General features: G+C 42.3%; 1 long non-coding RNA gene across 1 annotated transcript in view; it reads right to left on the reverse strand.

Annotated features, from left to right (window-relative positions):
- Nucleotides 1-23476, reverse strand: part of LOC119504285 — a 45531-nt gene that overhangs the window by 1151 nt on the left and 20904 nt on the right. Inside the window, exon 3 of the long non-coding RNA XR_005210537.1 lies at nucleotides 1403-1463. This is a non-coding gene — a long non-coding RNA (uncharacterized LOC119504285). The remainder of the gene's footprint in view (nucleotides 1-1402; nucleotides 1464-23476) is intronic.

Below are 23476 nucleotides of genomic sequence, written 5' to 3' on the forward strand. Positions count from 1 at the left end.
CATGCTCACTGATGGTTTCTTGTAGTCATGCACAATATATACAGCTCGACTAGATCAACTGGGGCTCTAATGTCTTGATCAAGGGAATTTTGATGTTGGCCAAATAGGGACAGATGAGACCTGAATGTATATTTTCAGTGAAAACATCAGCAACACTACTGACAGAGCTAACCATGTTAACCTGGGGGGGGGGAACTGGAAGGTAGGTGCTACGCCTCTGCAACAGCACCGTCAGTCGGGACGGCGTTATCAGCTGTAACCGCCGTATGAGAGCAGTGCAGAGCGGCGGCCGTGAGCTAGCCGGTGGGGCACGCTCACATACAGGAACATGCACTAAAAGGCACGCGCTGCCGGCCCGGGTATGTCAACAAAGCAAGGAGAAGTTCAGATTATGACAGACACAGAAGGAGAGTCACTTCATTCTCTGCTTAGGTGGACATTACTCCTCTATTTCTTTGACATAGTAAATAGATGTTAGCTGCTATATTAATGCTCTGGATATCAAATAGAGCATGTTTAAAGCAGCCAGAGAATTTTAAAACATTGATGCCATAAGCAGAAAACAGATAGACTTAAGGTAATCGAATCCCAAAATGACCAGGGAAGATTTTTGTGTGGATCGTGGACATGTAATACTCCTCTCCTCCCTCTTACAACCCAGATTGCCTCAGTAGCACCTCTGCTGATAAGAAAAACTTTGGACAAATAAACAGTTAAAGCTAATTTTTTTAACCACCCTGTATTCCTCCTGCTACCTGAAGTGAAGCCTCTCCACCAGCAGAGGGTGCTAAATCACATATAATCCCCCTAAAAGTTGGGCCTCACCACTGTATCCCTCTGAATACCAACCAGGTGAGGCAACCAAATTCACAGTTTTCACTGCATTACATATATAATTACCATCCAAAAATATTCAGTTACCCAAACACGCAAGTTATGTCAAATAAGTAAATCATGTTGGACTTTATGTGCGAGGCACATGCCCCCCCGTTCATTATCCTCAGCACTGTTGAACTCTAGCGTGGCTGAGTGTCATTATGAAAGGTGTAAGTATCAGAGGTTAGAGGTCAAATGCCTGGGTATAAACAGCTGGAGGGATGATTATAGACCACAGGTTGTCAGAGGGGGACCTGTCTGGGCTCGTAGCCACCACCAAAGAGAAGGCTCTGCGTGATTGATTTGCTGCGCTCGAGTTCACCCCGTCTGGTCTTTCGTTGTGTTTGATGTTTTGATCCTGAGGTCTGAATAAATTCTGCTGTGCTCCTGTGTGTGTGAAAAAGAGTGTGTGTGTCTTTGTACTGATAAATTTATGCCTGGATAGATATTGTGTGAGTATTTTGTCTGTTCGTGTTTATCCTTATACCTATATCAATGTGTGTGTGTGACTTGACAGGCTTCTCACCTAACAGCTCCGCCCCCTGCCGTGCGGTCACCGCTCACACTAGAGTCGTTGCCAGGGCAACCTGGATCAGGAAAAACAACATCAAACAATTTAAGAACCGTGTCAGTGAGAGAAAGGCAAGAGAGTGAGAGAGATTATCTCATTTCCTTCACCACTTGTCATGCAAACTGGAGGCTTTCCTCTCCGCCTGTAGGGGACAGCAGAGACGAGGTCAACAGAGTGCACCAAGCAAAAAGTTCACATAGCACCTGCGACAATAGATCTGTCACCTCCATCGTAATTAGATCAACAATAGGAGAGAAAAAACTTCCTATTTTTAGTAAGGCAAACATTTAATTATCTTACTTTTACAACCTGTATCATATTTCATAAGTGTCAGCCTATAAAATTGAGTGATGTGTATTTTTTATCACAGGTTTTTAAAAAATATATATACAATCTATACATAAAACTCATCATATCTGTGACTAACTATGACATAACAACTTTCCCAAGTGTTTTCATCCAGGCCGTTGGGGATGCCAAACTCCGTTGATGTTGTACTGTGAGGAGAGTCGTGTAACTATTTGCTGGCATCTTTATATGAGAATAAAGATACAAGAGATACAATTTGGCCAGATGTTTCCTAGTATGAGAGGAATTTCTTGACTGGCACACTATAGCCATTCATAAATACACCTCACGCACGACAGGGTTGTCACTTCAAACAGTCTGGGCCTCCGTGTGTGAGTGTGTGTGGGTGAAGGATTTTATGAGAGTGGCCTTTGTGCATGTCTGTTCGTGGGGTTGTGTGTAAGGGAAGCACATTTATACTGTATGTGATTTAAGAAATGCAAATGTGTGTATTCGAGTGTATGCTCAGGTCAATTAATGCAGTTATTATGTTGTCTTCTGTTGATGTGTAAATCTGTCCTTTCGGCTGCCTTCAGGGAGGGGTCAGGGGTCGGGGGTCAGACTCTGAAGTGGTTCATTATTCAGTGTTTAGCTCAAGGATGAATCAACAGGTCAGAACGGGTCACAGAGAGCCTCCAACTCACTGCGCCCCAATTGGTATCAAAGGACCGCACTAGTGTTTTTGCACATTTAAAGGGACTGTTTGTAAGGATCAGAAATTGCTTGTTAACAGCAACACCTGTGGCCGTTAAGTCAACGAAAGTCAGCGTCCTGTTGCTCGCGCTACAAAGACATGAACGAGCATCGCTCAAAACAGTGAGGCAACACACGTTAGCTAAAACCACAATATCACTCTATATTTCAGCTGCTTGGCAGTAATGTTAGCTGACCAGACGGAGGTCTCTCCATGAATCAATGCTGATCCTAGTGGTGGCTTTTCCTGCTTCAGCCTCCCAATCGCGGCCGGAGGGAACAGGGGAGACACCGGAGTTTTGGTCGGAGACGATAGCGTTACTCACTGCAGAGCCCCTTCACTGGAGGAGCTGCAGCATTTATTTCTGCACAAACGTCCACTGTACATTCACTAGATATTCTCAGAGCTAAACTAACTCTTCTGCAGTGTGTAGTGTGCGCACATGCACGTCTAGAGGTAGAGCGAGCTGAGCGAGTAACGAGCGTGGTGTGTGAATGAAGGCAGGCAGAGGAGCAGAATACAGCAGAGACTCCAGCCCTGGAGACCAAAGCTACAGTCTCCCCCGCATCCTCTGACCGTGGCCAACTGTTTTGCAAGACTGGCTTCCCTAGATATAACTTTGAGGTTTTGGTGCTTCTGAGTTCGCGAGTGATTGACATCTGCTCAAAGACGGCAGGCTCCAGCTCGGCTCACATTGTTTGTTTTCCTCCGGTCTGTTAAATCTTTCAGATGCCATCAGGAGCACAAGAGGACACAGAGGCACATGATCTTTTTCCGATTACCTGTCTCATGCACTACTGTCAGGATATAGTGACCGTTTTAGAAAAATAACTTTTTTTAATCATATTTGCTCCAAATTTACCCACTGCAGTTTGAAGCATTCAAGATCAATGCCTAACCTTAAAGCCCCAGACACACCAACCCGACATCAGAGAACTAGCAGCAATGAAGGCTGCCTGTTGAGTCACCACACGTCGCCTTTATCTTGGCCAAAAGGTAAAATTCGAAAACATTGCAAAGCCTACAGCCGACGGCCAGTTAGCATGTACGTTCTGCGCATGCGTGAGAGGAAATAACTCTTGGGGTAGTCTGTATTTGTCATTCAAAAAGGGAAACCGTGGCATTAAAGTGGCGTTGGCCGACCATTTTCGCACCACTCTCACTCACCACTTAGCTTCATTCCAGATGACCATGTCATTGTGAAAATATCTGTGTATTGGAATCAGCTGATGATGAAAAATGAGAAGAGCCTTCTGTGTTTTTCCTCTTGACTTTACTCATTGTCTTGTTTTCCTCAATTCCGTTTCTCTTCTCGTGCACTGATTTGTTTAAACTGAACAGCCGATCAGAGTGATTTCTCTGACCTCTCTCTCAATTGGCCGAAAAAACTCAGACACGGGCAGACTAGAGCTGACGGTGCGGAACACACTGCAAAAACTAGGCTGATGGGCGCTCACCGACAGCCCCAAACTGTCCGACGGCCCCAAACTGTCCGACGGCTGACTGCCGGCTTGGCGTGTCAGGGCCTTAACTATTCATGGTCAGTGCCTAACCTTAACCATTCAAGGTCACATTGACTGCTTAAGGTTAGGCACTGATCTCAAATAGTTCTCTTAGTCTCGCAAGAGTTTTGCAAGTTTTTGCACGAGGGTTACCTTGTAGACGCGACCGCAGGAGGCATGTGAAGAGTGTTCATTACCTGCATGTCACAACTACAAGTGACCCCTGACATGCAGCTACCTATAGAGGTCACCTACAGGATTGATTTTTGCTTTACATCTGGATCACGCAGTGTGAAAACTGTGACCTACAAAAATGTAACATTGCTCAATCACAACACAGGTTGGAACAGCTTCAGTCAGAGTCTGTGAATCAAACCCACAGGCACAGATAATTGGGACAGTTGGAGATGACACAGAAATATTTTAGTTTATATAACCAGATTCAATGTGTCAGCAGAAAGGGCGAGGAAGTTGCCCGGCCCAGCAGCTAAACCGCTGAAATTCCTGATCAATATTTAGATGTTTCCAGGGATCTGTAACCGTTGCAAGGGTTAGGTAGAGCGCAGGTGTCTATCATCGCTAGGGTATGCAGCTGCGTGCATCGAGAAGAGGCAGCACACACGCATATTGACTTGTCTTACTATCTAACGTGCAGCCACGCACACACACATGGTCTCCCGCACGAAACACAGACATGCCAGAAACACCTGACAGGTGCAGGCGTGGTCTAGCTGCAAGACACGCTATCTTGACACGCTAACTCATTCTTAAATCTGAGTTACATGCCTGAGGCTCTGAGTGCTTAAGCACCCTAGTTTACTCTCTGAAGCCTGTTCCTCTTCCAGTCCTTGTCTCTGGGCACACCCTCTTCCGATTGTAGGCCGACTTCTGTCATTCTGTTCATAATGGAGTTGCTAAAAGGCCTGAGAATCAGAGCTTGTCTGATGAGTAATGGACTTATTAGCTGTGTCAAAAGCATGCCACCAATCCCATGATCACTATGTATTATCTGTTGTCCTGCAGGTGGCGGTTTAAGAAGCCACTGCATGAGGCTCTTTGCAGAAACACTGATCCCTGACATTACAACAGTGGCTAATCTGATAGTGTTTCAGAGGAAGCTGTAATTGGTTCTTGTGCGTTTGAGAATTTGTTTCTGTGCAGATCCCTGAGGCACACATGCAAGCTCCGCGAAGGCAACAAATCAATGGTTAAAACACAAAATGTGATGTGATGTCTGCAAGAGCACTAGATTTCCACATATTCTCAGAGTTGTAAAAGCCTATATGACACAAGCATGATCTGATTGTCCGCAACAGGGCCTCTTGGCAGACTTCACACGGATACAATATCCCATCTGTCAAGAATGCATATCAAAGAGCTGCCAAACGCTTTTACTTTGCTTCACAGGGAAGTTGCACTTGATTGGCATTGTTATGGCAGAATTGAATAGAAAAATCTGAGAGGGCGGATTAATGGCAACGCGTTGTGTAAACTCCCCTGGCCCGAGGCACTTGGTCTCTATACACCTTGGCTTCCTCCGTCGTTTACAAGCTGTTCGCATGCACGCAGCAGAGCCAAGAGTGTGAAAAACCGGATGAGCAAGTTCACAGCTCTCTTGTCTTTTAGGGGGGGAAAAAAGAGCGTTGCCTCTGGTTGCAGAGTTGCCTCGCGTGAGGACAACAGCTTCATCTTTATAGTCCTACCGACCTCCTGACCTGGCCTTTGGCAGCAACACTTTAACAACTTGCTTTTTTTTCTTTTTTACATGCTTAGAGGCATACAAATTCTCAATGACAGGCTGCATAAACATATATGCTGTATACTTTTGACTATTTGGAGCATCGTACCATGAGAAACGCATCTCTGCACAGTGATCAGCAACAGGAAATAAAATCTCCAACCCCGGCAGTGTTAGTAAATCTAGCCATAACTGGGCTAAGATGAAACCTGGTGATAAAACTTATCTAGGCTCCTGGGACACAATGTTGAAATTCTAGAAAAGGGCTTTATGTTTGTGAAGTAATGCAGATGCATCCAAAAAGTAGGAAACGTTGTTAAAGATGCCAATCATCTACCAAAAAAAAACATGGACCATAGACTGAATATAAGAAGTGGACGTATTCACCGTGGCGTCACCCATTGGTTTGTAGACTGCCGTCCTGAACAAGCCCTCAGGAAGTGCCATGGTCGTCAATCCGGACTTTCGTAGTGGCCAAACGGCTGTATTGCAACTTCCGCGTCAGTCACGTGATGCATTGGGCCCAAAAAACTTTTTCCCATAGACTTATATTGGGAAGGAGAAGTCTGTAACTCAGCGGATAATTTTTTTTAGGTGAATCAACTTCCCAGTACGAACACTCTAATAGCCCTTATTTAAAAAAATTAGTTTTTAAAGTTGTAAAACGCACTAATTGCTGAATCCAGAGTAATTTCCCTTCCTCCGTTCATGTGAGTGAGACCCAGACCGAGGCTGGAGCGCAAGCCGTGACGACAGCGTGACTTTGGGACCCCGTGACCAAGTCATGTGACTGAGTGGACACTACTCCGCCAAGATCCGGGTACATTTCCAGACAGAAGTCGAACCATTTAGGCTTCATGCGCCAATGAGCAACTCTCATAGGAATGAACGGGGCCCCGCTTCCAACGCTGTATCCAGTTCTTTTAATACATCCATGGTTCTGAAGCCTCAAGTTCGGCATTTTGGTGGTCGCCATCTTGGTTTTTTCCTGTCGCCATCTTGGTTTTTTGCAACCAGTGAGAAGAAAGGGTGGAGCTAAGTACAAACGAACGCTTTTTGGCGACCAAGATGTTACAATTAACTTTCATGAACTAAAACTAAAGTTCTAAGACGGAAACACGGCAGTGACCCGGCAGCCATGTTGAGATCAGTTGAGGAAATACCAAGCATCGCCCACCAGCCAGAGCAAACTTTCTCATTTTACAGCTAAACAGTACACTACAAGATGCTTCTGAAAACATTTGAGGTGAGAAATAGGTATTACAGTAACAGAATATTGATTCATATTTGATCAGCGCTGCCTAGCTTGACTGTTTGATCGGAGTTTGCGAGTGATTGACAGCTGCCTCCGTTGAATGAACAGCCAATAGGAACGCTCTCTCTCTGAAATGACCTCTGATTGGCCAAAGTCTCCCGTCACGGGCTAGATTTTTTAAAGCCTGAAAACAGAGCCATGAGGAGGTGCAGAAGTCTAGTTATCTCTCAATACACTTGAATTACAATATGCTGAAAGATTATTATGGACTTTTTGCCCAATGATGCCAAAAACATTCTGCATACTGCAGGTTTAAAAAGGAAATTGGAAACTTTCAGACATTTAAACTAAAGCAAAGATGACCAAGTGTCGTGTTTTTGAAGTCATTTCACCTGTAGCGTTAGCTTTATCAACAGTCCAGATACTTTACCTGAAACATTACAAACTTTCGGTATTGAGAATAAATGGTGGCGTCTTGGTTGGAGAGATCGGTACATAATCAGAAGGTCACTGAATTGATGCTTCAAGTGTCTTTAAGCAAGTCCTGTACCTGTTCCACATCAGCACTCACACAACTTTTGCGTTCTGTAATATACAAATATCAGTAACTGATTAATTGGTCATAACATGACCATAATGAATATAACATTCTGGTGCTTTCACTTCAATTCATCATAACATATATTTATTTGCCAATTTCACAGCGTCACAACATGTTTATGTGCACATGATGAACACTGATAAACGTTTCGAAATGTAATCTGTTGTCACAGCAGCAACTCTTTGCACAATGTTACCCTGTCAATCAGTTCCCTGTCAGCAACATAATAGGAGCATTTTACACAGACTTGTTTTACGATTTAAGAAAATAATAATATTGCTTTAATGACGTGTGTTCCTACAGTCTTCACATTCTTCAAAACAAATGCAAGTTCTAACGTATCCTGTCAACAGTGTTTGGTTTTGCAATGGCAGTTAATCTCCTATGTTTGCTTCCCACTTATGTGATATTCTGGGGCCAAACCACAGCTGGGTAACTGTGATTGCATGCCGACCGACCACTAAATCAACCAATGGCACTCATGTGGGCAAAGGACCTGTTAAAGACACCTAAAGCGTTCAGGTTTAACCCTTGTTTGCTTTAATCTCAGTACAAATCACTTTGATTGTCAAGGCTGATAGATGCGCAGCCTCTTACCCTGCTGACACTGGTGCAGAGAGATGGACAGACACACACACATATACAGACACACACACACATGCACAGCACAGCATCACAAAATGTTGTTTTTGGCCCCGGCAGACTCAGCTTTCTGGCATGGTAGTGGTATCTATGATAGTGGAATTTCCAAATGGCCTGCTTTGGAAAACGGGCTGATAATTCAATTAGAGCTTGGCAACCAGTGTGCAGACACCAGTAGCATTACGAAATGACTCCCACCATAACAAAGGTCTTGCTTAGACAGCAGCTGCCTGGGACTGGCTGGAGAGTGGCACGGAGACTGGAGTCTATAATGCCCTTTCCTGAACCGTTATTCATCCAGCAGCAGGCGTTCACAGATTTACACTGCTGGCCTGGACACCATGAGCTGGTATTTTTCTGTCATTCTCTCTTCCTATGATTGTATTCCCCCCCTTTTACATGCACTGAATACTGCTGAACCTTCCTCATAGACTACAGCAGTGTTGTAATAGATTATTGAAAGTGTTTTTTTTACATTCCAGGCAATGGTTTTCATGTGAAAACCAACTTGCAGAGACTTGATAACTGCTTGATCTAGGCATTCCTTTAGTGAATTAATCTTCCTAAAATTTTCATCAAACTTACCTCACTGACACAATCATTAAAACACAGTACAAGAAAGATGTAAAAAGGGTGTGGAGTAATGTGAATTTGGCAGATCCTTGCAGCAAAAGAATGGTAATTGAACGATTCACTTAATGCCAATAACAATAATAATAAACGCAAAAAAGTAGTAGAGTCAAAACAAGAACAACATCCAGTTTTATCTGAATAAATACAAATCATTTTTCTGTCACAACAAATATAGACAGTATTACTAACACCCCAAATCTGAGAGCAACCACCAACCTATCAAGATCCCAAATGGTATCCAGTCACACGTCAGGCACTGTTAAATTGTTATTAATACTTTATATTTATATTTATATCTGTAAGCAATAGAGAGTTTTGTATTCCTATCATTTCACAATCTGATGACTGGGAAGAAAACCAAATATGTCAGAGTCAACTCAGCTTTCCCCATGACCGGCTAATAAAAATACAAAATGGATGTTTGGATTTGGTTCAGCAGCAGTCTAAACATGTGTGCAGGTGCAGGATGAGCATTTGCACCTGTAGATTTTTTTGTTATTTTAGTTTTTTCTTTGTACAGCAAAAAAACACATACAGAGTCAACACCAACCTAAGACGTTTAACACCATTAGATCTCTGCTGGAACACCTTAAAAGACAAGGAAATTACAGCCTTTTTGTAACAACACTACTCACTTTGATTTTTTGTCAATTTACACACACGACATAAACCCTGAACTCAATCAACAAACTCAGTCACGCAAGATGAAAGCCTCAGTGTTTGCATGTGCAGATGCAAAACACCGCCAACCTGTGATCAGCTGTTGAAGGTGTGGAGGTAAACATCATTTCATCTATGTGAATGCGTAATGTGCTTGTGCTTGCTTGCATGGCTGCTACTGTGCGTGCACATCACCAGGTGTATAGACTGGAGGTGGGGAGTATATGGCAGGAAACTTTACACTTATAAAAATGTTTGACAGACAGTTAAAAAGGAGTTTTGATTTACAGTCCATCATAGAAATCAGGGAACATCAACAGCGTTTTGTGTCTCTTTGATGGATTCACCCTGAGGGGCACAGGGGCATTTCCACAGCACTTAAATCTATAAAATGTTTGACTTATGAAAGTAAATTGAGAAAATGAAAGGAAATTGGTGATACCAGTCTATTAGATGGTAATGGTTTTGAGGTTGTTTCAAGACTGATGTTTCAGCTGTGGACTTTTCTTTCTGTTTTTCTTTTCACACAGAGAGAGCATTCCCATCCTGTTGATAATAGTTAACTTAAGGTAACTATAGAGCAGTGCCTGCTGGGTCATGACTGTTTGTTAATAAAAACAAGAGCATGTAATTAACCCTGGCACTGCTCTCAATAGTATTTATGTTTTGTACTCAGCCCTCGGTTACTGTAATTTAGGTTACATTTGCCATTGTGGGCATATTTCTCTGTTGCATAACTGTGAATCATACATACTGTGACTCATACAGCTTATTGAAGGGTAATAGTTATACTGATGTTTGTTTGGGTAGAAGCAGCCAATTGCTGATATTTTGTTCCAAAATGTATAAAATTTGAATTTGGAAATTTTCATCTCATTTCATTCATTTTCACCTTTGAGACATTCTTGAGGAATTAACCTTGAAAATAAAAAAAATGGGATTATACAGATATGGTGTAGGTGGTGGGGGTGTGTGTTCCTCAGATGTTCTGGGATCAATGTTTCCGGGAACCAAGTCTCATTGATGGTCAACCAAGTCATATTATGGTGATTCAGGGAGACCTATTCTCCTCTATAGCCCTACTAAGACATCTTAATGACCATGTTGCCCTAGCCTAACGTATTCTCATACAACGGTTCGTATCATATCTAACGAAAAAGTTATTCCTCCTTTTTCGTTCGTTTTCCTACAAATGTCCAGCAACACGTGTCAATTTCCGCTCGTTACATGCATACAGTCTTTTCAAAACAAACTTCCGTCTTCACAGGAAACAACTTCCTCAGGTTTAGGCAAGAAAGCTACTTAGTTAGGTTAAGGAAAAGATCGACTTGGTTAGTTTTAGGAAACAAAGTTACTTAGGTTTTGGAAAAGATTGTGGTTTGGCTCAAAATAACTCCGTAAGTAGCATTACTTAAGTACGTAACTTACGTGACAAATAAATCAACATTAACATCCTGTTTCACACGGGACACAAACACCGGTCTCCTGGGCAAAAGTCTGGTATTTATTTACCCATCCATCCACCCCAACCTTCTCCCTACGCGGCGTTCGCTGCTATTTATATTTCCTTTTGCGATTAAGTTAATTACACACAAATTGAAGTAGGTACAGCTACGAACAGTGTATGAGACCAGCCTGCCTAACCATGCAATCTAGCATGCAAAGAGTTCTTGTTAAAATGTTGTACCCAAACACAACTGGTGAATAATAGCAATGATGGAGTTTGTCAAGGTTGGACTGAACTCAACAGAGAAGTACAGTATTAACATCAGTATTAATCATGAAACAATGGCCTTGCATTGATAAAGAGAGTGGTGGTCTCCATTGTCAAACAAGAGTCTACAGCCATGCTAGCGGGAGGTTGAATGCTAACGTCAGCATGCTAACATCTGCTAATTAGCCAACTCGGTCTCATTCCGCGGGTCATGAGGACACATTTTAGCCTTTTCGCATGTCATTTGTACGCCACGCAACAAAACTACGGTAACGTCCGTGGTTAGGTTGAGGCAACAAAACCACTCACTTAGGTATAGGCAACAAAACCACTTAGTTAGTTTTAGGAAAAACGTCACGGTTGGGTTAAAATAAGTACGTAAGCTAAGTAAAAATACATACGGAAACAACGTAACAAATAAGTATGTTAACTAAGTAAAATACGTATGGAAGTAATGTAACATAAGTAGGCTATGGAAAACACGTCACAAACGTCACTAAAAAGCATGTGACAAACTTCACTAACATAACTTGCAAAACAAAACACCGGTCTGGAAGACCGGTTTCGTGGTTAAAAGTCATGTGTTTGTTGGACCCATACACCTCCCGAACCTGCAATATTTCAATTAAGCAATATTTCTCGCATTTTATACTACGTCACTACCTCTGAGTGTGGCATATTTACGTGGATGTATTTACATTGGACTCAGTACAGACCACACATGGCGTGCAAATGCCACGCCAAAAGCAAGACAGGCGTTCGTATTGCACGCTAAATGCCTTGCGCAATATTGTGGCATTCATACGCCTTTCCGTGCGAACGGACTGAATTAGCAATCAGCACAAAGTACAGCCGAGGCTGGTTCTTTTGCAGGTTCTTGGTCATAAACCAAAGTATTGGGCCCCACCCATCTACACACCTGTTCCCACATCCCTCATCAACCCTGTAGTTACCTGACCTTCCCTCCTCATCTGCATCTCATTCTGTCATCAACCTCATCTACCGGCCCAAGTTCATTAATTCGTGGTCACACCATCATAGCTGCTATGCAGTGCTTGAAGTAGAAAATAATAAGTGCCAGTACTCTTATTCACATGTTGCCGTGTGTATTCAACGGTATCAGCAATGTCTTGCTCCTATTTATTTATTTATTATTATCATAATACTTGAGTTATGCATCTCCTATAGTAGGCCTACAATATTCCAAAAATATTCCAACTGGAACATTATAGGGTTAAGGTGCTGTGTTTGTACACTTACCCATAGTGTTAATATTTAAAGTGTTTTCCTGTGTTATCTGTAGCCTATAGTAGGGTATCATTCAGGTTTTCGTAGCAGTGTCCATGTCAGGATGCTCCAACATCTTATGCAGCAGGATAGAGAGAGGATGAAGAGACACATTCTCAATTTCTACAGTAAATTAAATATACTGGGAGATATTGGGTTTGGAGCTCCTCCCCCAAGAAGATTTGAAGGTTTTTGACTTATAACTATGCCATTTTACATCATTTTGCACCATTATTATAACTATAGATAACTCCAAAAAAGATTAGAGACAAATTTTACCATAGTTGAATATTTAAATATTTTATTATTTACACATATCACAGCCTTCGTCTGAACATTTAAATCTTCTGGAAATGTTTGCCCTAAAAGAGCAGATTCAGAAAACTTTTAAATAATGTTTCATTAAATATATTTATTCACAACTTTAAAAAAAAGTTATGACGCTAACAGTTGACTAATTCATTTACATAAGGGACGTGAGAGACGTATTGTATCGATAAATTACAGTAGCGTCGGCTCGTCCAGATGCTCTCAACATTGTTTACACATTGCTCATATGGCTTATGAGGGCGCGGCGCAAATATGCCGGCGCTGCGCTGCTATGATAGGCATTATGAATCTCCCAGAGAACCTGATATGGATAGGGCAGTGAAAAGAGTACCGGCAGCTTGAAAGAAGTTCCGGTACGCAAGAAAAAGTCACAGTACGCCAAGGAGTAAAATGAAGAAGGGCCGGTACTGCATACCGGTGAGTACCGTCGGCCCACTTCGAGCACTGATGCTATGTTTCTTTCTTGCCATGTGTCTTTTGTTTTGAGTTTCTGTCACTCTGCCCCTTGACCTGAACCTGTGCCTGTCTGCCTGCCTGTACCTGCTAGAACACCTATACCTTTAATAAATCATGTACTGGATAATACTGAACAGGCGTTGCTGCAGCAAGGCATTCATTGAGCAAGACATACATTCCCTGCTTTCCTTTTTCATTAAAAGTAACTCATTGGAGTGCCTTTTGCGCAAGATCAGTCTACAGTTTTGGCTTTACTCACTGAGGTCTGACAAGGCAACACTTTGATACGGCTATGCGAAATATTCACCTTTCTCCTTCACATCACTCTTTGGGCTGTCACGGATGTTTTTCTCTGATCTTCAAACTTGTTTGTGAGTTTCGAAATGCATATCTGTCAGGCTCAATCAACTTTGAATCAGTGTTTCTCAGATTTGAATCTTGTAGTGAAAATAGATCTGGCAAGACATAGCCTGGCTTTGCACGTTATATTTTTACCATCTCATAATCACACCAAATAAACATGACTTGTTCAACCAAGCGTGTTGTGGTTACTAATATAAAATGCAGTGCAAGATCTGGGTTCATTCCCATTCGCTTCGCCTCTGGCTTCATTGAACACAACTGGTGGTGTTTTATGGGTGGTAAGCCCATTAGAGATGTGTTGCCATGGTCATTCCCCACTGAGTGGCAAGCATGCAAACATTCAGCGTCTGCCAAGTGAGTTCACATTGAAAATAAAAAAGCAAGGAAACACTGCTATAATAGTAAACACTGTTGTGCAATAGACTGCATTCAGTCTGTCAAAGCCTAAAGAGAAGAGAAGGTCACTCTGGTGCTGAAATTTGAATATGTACATGAGAGTAATTTTGGACTTCTTCTCAATGTCTCAGTCTTGATTGCCTATCAGCTGTTCTCTGTGTGTTTAGTATTCACACTTTTTAGGGCACTTCTCTGAACATAAACAGAATATGCTATTGGCCACATTTCAACGTCCATTTCACTGGACCATTGTCTTTTTTTCTGTAGCTTTACTTTTCAACATATGACTTTGTTTTCCTCCTCAGCTCACCCCCCCCCCCCCCCCCCCCCCCCTCCCCCCCTATTACAGCCATAGCAGGCTGTGATGAGAGTTGTACCACATGAAATAATAAAGTCACATGTACAATTAAATGTACAATTCATCATTTCCTGAGTGTCAGAAGACTTTCTAGGGAAGACACACAACAGAGTCTCACGGCAGTTTGTGAAATAGTCACGAAATTTAATTTATTTGATTTGTGTACATAGACAAATTTCCCTTATTTTTCGTGACGCTCAGCACAACTTGCAGCGTATTTTTTATGCGTTTTCCTACAAATGTCCAGCAACACGTGACGCATGTGTCAGTCTTTTCAAAATACTTAGCAATTCCTTAGTTAGGTTTAGGAGAAGATCGCTGTTTGGGTTGAAATAACACCAGAAGGAGCCTAAATTAAGTTTGGAAGTTGCGTGATAAAAACTACTTAGTTAGCTATGGGAAAACATCTTGGTTTGGTTTAAAATAACTTCGTAAATGCCGTAACTTAAGTACGTAAGTTACGTGACAAATAAATCTACGTGGACTTTTGGTTTCACACGGGACATGAACAGCGGCCTTTTGACCCACCAATCCACCCCGACCTCTTCACTTTGTGGCATTTGCTGCTCTTTATGCTTCCAGGTTCACAATACATGGATTACATAAGAATGTCTATGTACACGAATCAATAAAAAAAATTTCCTGACTATTTCACAAACTGCTGTGAAACTGGGCTGAGTCACGGAATGATTACAGTTATAAACCTCTCTTTGGTATTATCGTTTTATTTGAGCAAAGGACTCAAGCAACGTGAGTTTTGATCAGGCTGTTCTCATACACCATTTGTAGCTATACCTACGAAAAGTAATGCACTGTAATATATATCCCATGAAATCAATTTGTATGTAATCCACGTATTGTGAACCACAAAGTATAAAGAGCGGCGAACACCATGTTGGGATGAAGTCTGGGTGGGTCAAAAAACACTTGATTTTCACCCAGGAGACTGATGTTTGTGTCCCGTGTGAAACCACAAGTCAACGTTGATTTATTTGTCATGTAACTTCCATACTTAAAGGGACTGTTTGTAAGATTCAGAAATGCTTGTTAACAGCAACACCACTTTGCGGTTTTGGTGCTTCCGTGTAGTTTGTGTTGGAGTCTGAACAGCGTAGCCACACATGCGAGCGCGCACATGCGAGCGCGCACATGCGAGCGCGCGCATGGGACACTGACCCGGGTGATTTATACGTGTAAGAAGTTACAAACAATCCCTTTAAGTTACGCCACTTTCGTTGTTATTTTAACCCAAACCACGATCTTTTCCTAGCCTAACTAAGTAGTTTTGTTGCCTAAACCTAACCAAGTTGTTTCCTGTGAAGATGGAAGTTTATCTTGAAGAGTATGTATGTAACACGCGGAAATTGACACGTGTTGCTGGACATTTGTTGGAAAACACATGAAAAAATGACAATGATGAAAACAACTTTTCGTAAGATATCATGCGAATGGTTGTATGAGGACACGTTGCTATGATACACTATTGGTAAACAGCTCCCATGAATGTACTGTAGAGTTGTCCTCTGCCCTACAACTTGCAGGCTGCTACTGCCAAAGAAAACAACTTGTCCTCACCATGAAACGTCTTGAATGACAGACAGGAAAGAAGTCTTTGTCAAGCAGCTGCTGTCATTCACAAAAAGTTTTCATTCATCTGCGCATGGGAGTGTCTCCAAGATTGTTTATGTGCTCGCTGTGGAGCCCGCAGCATGAGGACTGTAATTTGGAGAAAAACAAGGATCTCTGCAGAGCTGGCATTACTCAAGTGCTCAGTGTGTACTTTAATATTGAGTAATTTATTTAATTGTGACATCTGTAAAATGACACACAGAGATAATAAGCAGTGTTGTCTGCCTCTGCCATCTGTATTAGCCAACTCATTAGCCTATATGAGGACCAAAATACCGTATTCAACAGAATTGTTGCAGCCACCTCCACCTCTCTCCACAACAAATATCTCCCTAACATGAAATCAGTATTTGCAAGTCTGCAAAGGACCAATTTGGCTGATTGCTCGAAAGCATACGTATGAGTCACGCTGTGGGAACTGGAATGCGAAGTGGCATACCTGCACATTTACTAACTTGCCTTTGTGCATGTACAAGAAATTGAGGCGTTTACTTAGCAAGGACATTGTTGGTACCACACCCATGCATGAACATCTTTATTCCTTTGCTTTACTGACCTCTTTCTGCACTCTGCATGCCGTCTTTATGCACTGTGCATGTAAAATGTAAACATTTTTTTAGATATTTTGTGTTGCAATCACAAATATTTTATTTGGAGTTCATTTACAGATGTCTAAGCCTAGTTTAAATATCTCCCAAGCCCTTTGTACATTCTTTATGTTATTGTAATTTGTCACCAAGATAAAAACTTAAAGGGATAATTCCAGTTTATTACAACTTGGGTCTTATCTTCCAAGTTTTGGCCATCATTTGGCCATCATTATAACACTGTTCTCACCAAAGTAACTGCTGGGATCTGGGAACACGGCAGAACCACAATAATCCCTTGAAGGAATAGCTCAACATTTTAGGAAATACACTTATTTTCAAGAGATAGATGAGAAGATCATTGTCATGGCTTTATCCTAAATATGAAGTTACCACCAGCAGCTGGTTATCTTAGCTTGACATTAGCATATCAACAAAGAATCCCCAACCAGCACATCTAAAGCTTACTAATTAACTAGGTATATCGTCTTTTAAATCTGTACAAAAGAACAAAGTGTAGGTGTTTGCCAATTTTTAGTCTTTATGCTAAGCTAAGCTAACTAAATGCTGCCATTAGCTTTATTTTTTACTGCACAGACATGAGGACGGTAGGCCTATCAAGCTTCCCATTTAAAGAGTGATTTATGTTGGTCACATTCACGAAGGTCGCAAGTGTCTGCACGCCCGAAGTGATGTCACTAGATCACACACAGCCTTTGGCGGGGGTTCCGTGTGGCAGGTTTTCGCCCGTCCGTGCACATCCAGATACGCGGATACAGATGGGAGGAGAAAATGGAAAACTTTGAGGAGCTTTGAAAATGTCTTCGCGAACAGAAACCCGCACGGAGTGTAAAAGATCATCTCGTCACGATTCCACGTCAGCTCATGTCCGTGCGACCGTCCCAGTGGAAAGCATAACCGAAGATTAACTCTTGGAAAGAAAGCAAATAAGCGTATTTCCCAAAATGTCAAACTATTCCTATATTGGCATAAAATCTGGCGGGAAAATTAAGAGTTGTGACTTGATATTTTGAATGAAACTGTCTGATAAAATAAACACTGAATGGCAGCACTATGAATCTTGCAACTTCCTAACTCACACATTGTTGCATAACGCCTACCTACAGTATAGCGGGATGTGGTGTCTTATTGAGCACTTACATAATGGGTCAAGTTGTGTCATTGTGTCATGACTAGAGGGACTATACAGGCAAACTCAGAGGGTGAATCATTTATTAAATAGAACGGTATTTACTTGCGGTGAGTCTTTTTCTCTGATCGCACGCACGATCACAGATCATGATGTAATAATCAAGGTTTTTCCAAATTGCGCCACATTTGTCTTCAGCAGCTCAATAAGCTCGCGCCGAAACATGAAATGCGGTCTTGGCTTCAACTGAAGTGAATGGGAGACGGAGTGAACATTCACAGAGACTGGCGCTAATGTCTTATCTATACTTATCTTACTATCTACAGCAGCTATAGTATCCACCTTTTCTGCTGACGTCAGCACCGGGTCAGCTGCAACAAAAGGGCTAGTGTTTATTTGACACATGAAAAAGACTAAAGACTAAAACCTCTTTACTAAGGAAATGATTGATACCATTGGAAAGCTGATTGATCCGACAGTCTACTAATGATCTTTGGAGTTTACTGTGCCATTTTAAGGCAGTTTGTAACATACTACAAGTATCCAAAATGATCTCGGTGTATCACATGAACATCAAAGACACTCAGTCCGACAATAAAAAGCTACGGTACAATCACCCGAGGCCAAGCAATGACGTATGAGGCAGGTTTTTGTGTGGATGTGTTACAGTTATGATTGCTCATAAATTACATTTGGAAACTGAGAACTGGCTTGAGATCAAATCAGAAAAAAATGTCTCACCTGAGAGGCAGGGTAATAGGATGTTGGCAGAGCTATTTGTGACTTAATTTGACGTGGCACTGGAGGGCAGACTGTGTGAACACTGTGTCCTGTCCCCACCACATGGGACATGACATCAGTAGCATTCCCTCGTGAGATATTCTTGTCTTCCACAATCCAAACTGTCTAATCAAATGTGAGCACTCATCACCTCTCGGCTTTTATTAAGCATGCTTGTGTGTGAATGCAGACAGCCTGCAGAGCGCGGACGGAGCGGATTGGTGTTGTGTTTCTATAAACGAAGGAGGAGTGGGAAAGGAGTCAACGGGAGGGGAGCCAAATATTTGTTGTGGTGTTTACGAGATGCTCACCTCCCAGAGATAGGCGGATGAGAAGCAGTGCTGCCCTGTAGGGATCAAAATTTATTTAAGCCAGGTTACACCCATTGGCAACAAACAACTAGATCAGTTATTCTCACACACACACACACACGCTCATGTCTGGAGCTTGTACACACATACCTACAGCAGCGAACATGCACACAAGCGTTGCAACATACTGTATACGTATGCCAGGTGTGGCAGCTCCTTCAGCGGTTGCTATCGTGTCTCTTTAACATTCCCGTATCATGATCACCATCTTTAATCTCCTGCTGTGTGAGGGCCTGCGAGCTAACAAGCTGTTGGATTACCGCCTTTACTTATCACACATGCCAGCACGGCACACAGCAGCCAGCGCTGCTTACTCACTTCTATTTATGATTGCATTATATATACATGCATATACTGTATATATATACATCATCACTGCAAATAACTTACAAAATAAAATGTGAAACTGCCCAACTGTACATCAATATGGGCCCTGTCTGTCACACACAATAACCCCCATGTCCACATGCATATGCACACATGCAAACATACACACATACATGCACAAGCCTAGCGGCCAGATGTGTCAGCCGCCGTACGTTTCTCTTAATCCGCCTCCTTGTCACTCACTGTGTTGCATAAAAAAAGAGCATGTCGAGACACAGAGGGATCAGATGCGGGAGTGCTTCACAATGCACATGATTAAATCTATCCCCGCTGGTACAAAAGGAGGGCCGGTGGCTGTGTAATTTACACTGCTTGTCCAGCGGCTAAGTCAGCACTATCCATCCAGGGTGTCGTCATCCTGCCCCCGTTCTCCCACTGCGTGTAATGAATCCAATGTGTCTGAGCCCTGGCATGCACAAATGATTAACTGGTGGCAAAGAGACCTGATTAAGGAGATAAAGCTTGGCACACAATAGCCTCAGTGCTACACGTGTACCTGCATAACCAGAGCTTCCTCACGCAAGGGAATTATTCATGTCTGCCGATCATTCTGTTGGGATTCTAACACCCTCTATGCACGCGTTTCTTGCGTGCACGAGAAAGAGAAGGTGTATCAGCTTGCATGTTGAGTCCTTTTGTGTGATTGTTTGTTACCTTAGAATTCAATGACAGTATGAAAAAGAAGCACTATTATCTGTTGCAATTTAGGGAAAAGTTTGGGTCACATTGATGGAAAATGAAACCATTGAAAGAGACTGAAGGGTGCAGAAAGTTATGTGAAATTCTTTGCCAAGGAAGAAGTAAAAGCAACAATAACTCTGCGCTATAATACACAATACGAGTTTTAGAAAACCTAACCAGGGGGTACCAACCAGTGGCGGTCTTAGGCTGTCTGAGGGGCAGGGGCTTCCACTGGAAGGGCAGCCAGAAGGGCACCGTATCATGTTTTATTCCACTGGGAGGGTACCCAAGAGGGCACTTTATCATGCTTTCTCCATTTAAGGGCACTCTAGAGGGCACTTTATCATGTTTTCTTCACTGGAAGGGCACCCAGGAGGGCTCCTTATCATGTTTTCTCCACTGGAATAGCACCCAAGAGAGAACATTATCATGATTTCCACGCTAGACGGGCACCCTAGAGGGCACTTTATCATGTTTTCCCCATTAGAAGTGCACCCAAGAGGGCACTTTATCATGTTTTCTACACTGGAAGGGCACCCAAAAGGGCATTTTATCATGTTTTCTCCACTGGAAGAGCACCTAAGAGGGAACTTTATCATGTTTCATCTATCAAAGGGGCATCCAAGAGGGCACTTTTGCTGCTTTTTTTAACCAACAGAGCGATAGGGTGCAATGTGTAGCGAAAGGAGGATGTGGCAGCGCACTGTTGGTCGTTTTTTGTAGCCGGAGATGGATGGGACTCCCGCGGCCACATGGAAACAAGGTGGGCTTAGAAAGAATCCATTATCATACATTATCAGTGGGTCTGTTAGCGTCTGGTAATAATCATTGACATTCACATTGTGTCCTCACATCTGTTTAAAAAACAGGCATGGTGACCATTTGGTAACAGAGAAGAAAGTCCAGACCAGTTGCTCCTCAGAGGAAATCAGATTCTCTCACTATCATCATGAGGAGTCACAAGTGTCAATATACAGCAGCACAAACATAATGGTAGTTATTACAGCTTGCTGGTGGTTGAGTAAGATTTAATCCAGGTAACCACAGAGGATCTGGCGTGCATAGTTGCACTTTGTTAAATGAACAAGTAAACTGAACTGGAAAGCCTTCGTACATGCAAATCGAAATACATGGCTGGTACTGGCATCATTGCCATAATTGGAATAAAACTATATTTTTGCTGTACATTTAAACGTATCTGCCGATTAAACTGTCTATAATGAAAGTAAAACAGACAAATAGAACATAGATAAAGGGGGTTTATGTGATTTTGGAGAGGTATATGTTGGTGTGGCTCTACCAAATAAAGTGACAAAATAGAGCACAGCAGTGCCATCCACTGTTGATCTAAACTGATTTTTTTTTTTTTTTTTTCACAACTTAACTTCTGCCAGTCTCCCATTTTGGCACATGGCGAGATGCCTGGATACCAAAAAACATAGGTGAGGGAAAAAAAAACTCACTACACTTGGGGAAAGTGACCTGTCATCACCTGCACAACCTTTCCAGGGTTGTTGGCCTTGGTAGACCCCCTGGGCGCTCCTAGGTGACCAGGGTGTAAGTGTGGAGTTTCAATCTCTCAGTCCAACCAGTGAATGAGAAAGTGGAGGCAGATGACGCTAAAGCATCATCTTTGTGTCCCTGAAGCCATGGTATACTGTAAGTGGTTGCTACACGGAGAGGTGCAAGGACAAGGAGGTGTTTTGTTGTCATTCAACAGAACAAGGGAGTCAGTGATGACTTCTCCAACACTGTCCTTTCCTGAGAATTTCAGGGGAATTTTATTCACTAACTTCCTCCAAAGGTTGTCTTTCCAGTGTAGCCCAATATCAACAGGTTGCTCCCATGCTCACGCTGGAGTTGCTCAGTTGAGGACCCTGACTATGGTACATAGCATCCACCTCCACTTCTGTATACTACATGATTTGAACAGTATCCTGGTTTTTGACCATCTGCGTCGGTGCAAACGTCTTTGACTGTCCAGCCAGTCGGTCATTTCAGAGTTTACTCAGCAGTTTAGAACTGATAAACTCAGTTTGGTTTCTGACTGCCTGGATACTGCTGTATTTACCGCTCTGCTACATTTGGCTTCAGCTTATTACATTTTTTGTTTTTTTTTCCTACAAACCACTGCTACCGTAATAAGGCCTGAGGACACATAGATAGCAGACTGATCAGAAACCTGGAGAAACATGCTTCCTGAGTAGTACAGCTAGCACGCAACCATTAAAAGAACTCTTTTCAGGTTTGTGAAACCAGGATAACTGGGATATCAACATGCACGGAAGAGCACTCACACTCAAAGAGTTTATGTGTTTATTTATTTTTTAAATCCCTGACTGTGTTCTCTAGTTCTGGATTTGGATAAAAATCAACAGACTCCAGTCTCATCAAGTTCTTTGTGCACAACAAAATAGGTCACCCATGTCTGTCTGTTTTCTTGGGGTTTTTTTGGGTAATTATTTTTTTTTTTTACAGAGCAATCTCATATGAAGTTCAGAGACACTGTCCTCTCTAGAAAAATGGCAGCATTATTCGCTACTTCAAACACTTTAAAACAACCTATTATCAGTTCAAAAGCAGGAAATAGAAATGTTCTTATAGTGCAGCGAGTATGGACGACGGATGTACGATGTGTTTGAAAGAGGAAACATGACTGGACTGAGGGTTTGTGTCCTGTCTCAATGTTAGTTTGCTTACCTGTGTCCACAGTTGCCCCTTAACCTTCACAAAGTTCCTCAACTTGTTTTTTTCCTATGAGGAGCTGATGTACGAGGCTTTCATTTAAGCTATTCTTTAGAATTATTTCAAGCTAATTTTGTTTCCTAATGTTATGCATTATCTCAGCGAACTGAAACACTAACCGGCCTGGAAACCTATACTTTAAGTGAGGGTACTCATCATTAGCAGCATGCATTATGAGGCACACCCAACCTTTCCGCCTACAAATGCACAGTTGGCCTACTCATGCATAACTGCAAACTTTTTTTTTTTTCTATCTTTTCTTTTTTTTTTTTTTTTACACAACTTGTGCGTGCTGTCTAAAAAAACGGCCGATGATTGTTTTGATAGAAAAGGGTGACCGATACCTCCCTCAGCTCTCTTTCTGTACACAACCTCCCGACCCTTGGCTCTGTCCAAGCAAACACAGTCTGCACGCAATGCACAATGATTAACCCGCAGATCGTCTATTGAGGGAGGTACCACTCTGTGGGCAAAAACAACTGGCCCAGTTTTCCTGTCTACTACAACATGCACCCTGTTGCTCACTTCTTTTTTATTCTTTCTGTGCTTTTTATTGTTGCCTCTACTAAAGGGAAATACTTTCCTACCATGCAGTACCCTTTTAAGTTCTCTCAACATGGAAATTTGGACATGGATATTTCTGGGAAAACCCCCCAAAAACTTGACTTGAAGCACAGTTACACAGGTAAAGTGCAAGTAATGCACATACAGCCGGTTTAGCC

The sequence above is a fragment of the Sebastes umbrosus genome, chromosome 2, assembly GCF_015220745.1.
Source record: "Sebastes umbrosus isolate fSebUmb1 chromosome 2, fSebUmb1.pri, whole genome shotgun sequence".
In the NCBI taxonomy this organism is placed as follows: Eukaryota; Metazoa; Chordata; class Actinopteri; order Perciformes; family Sebastidae; genus Sebastes; species Sebastes umbrosus.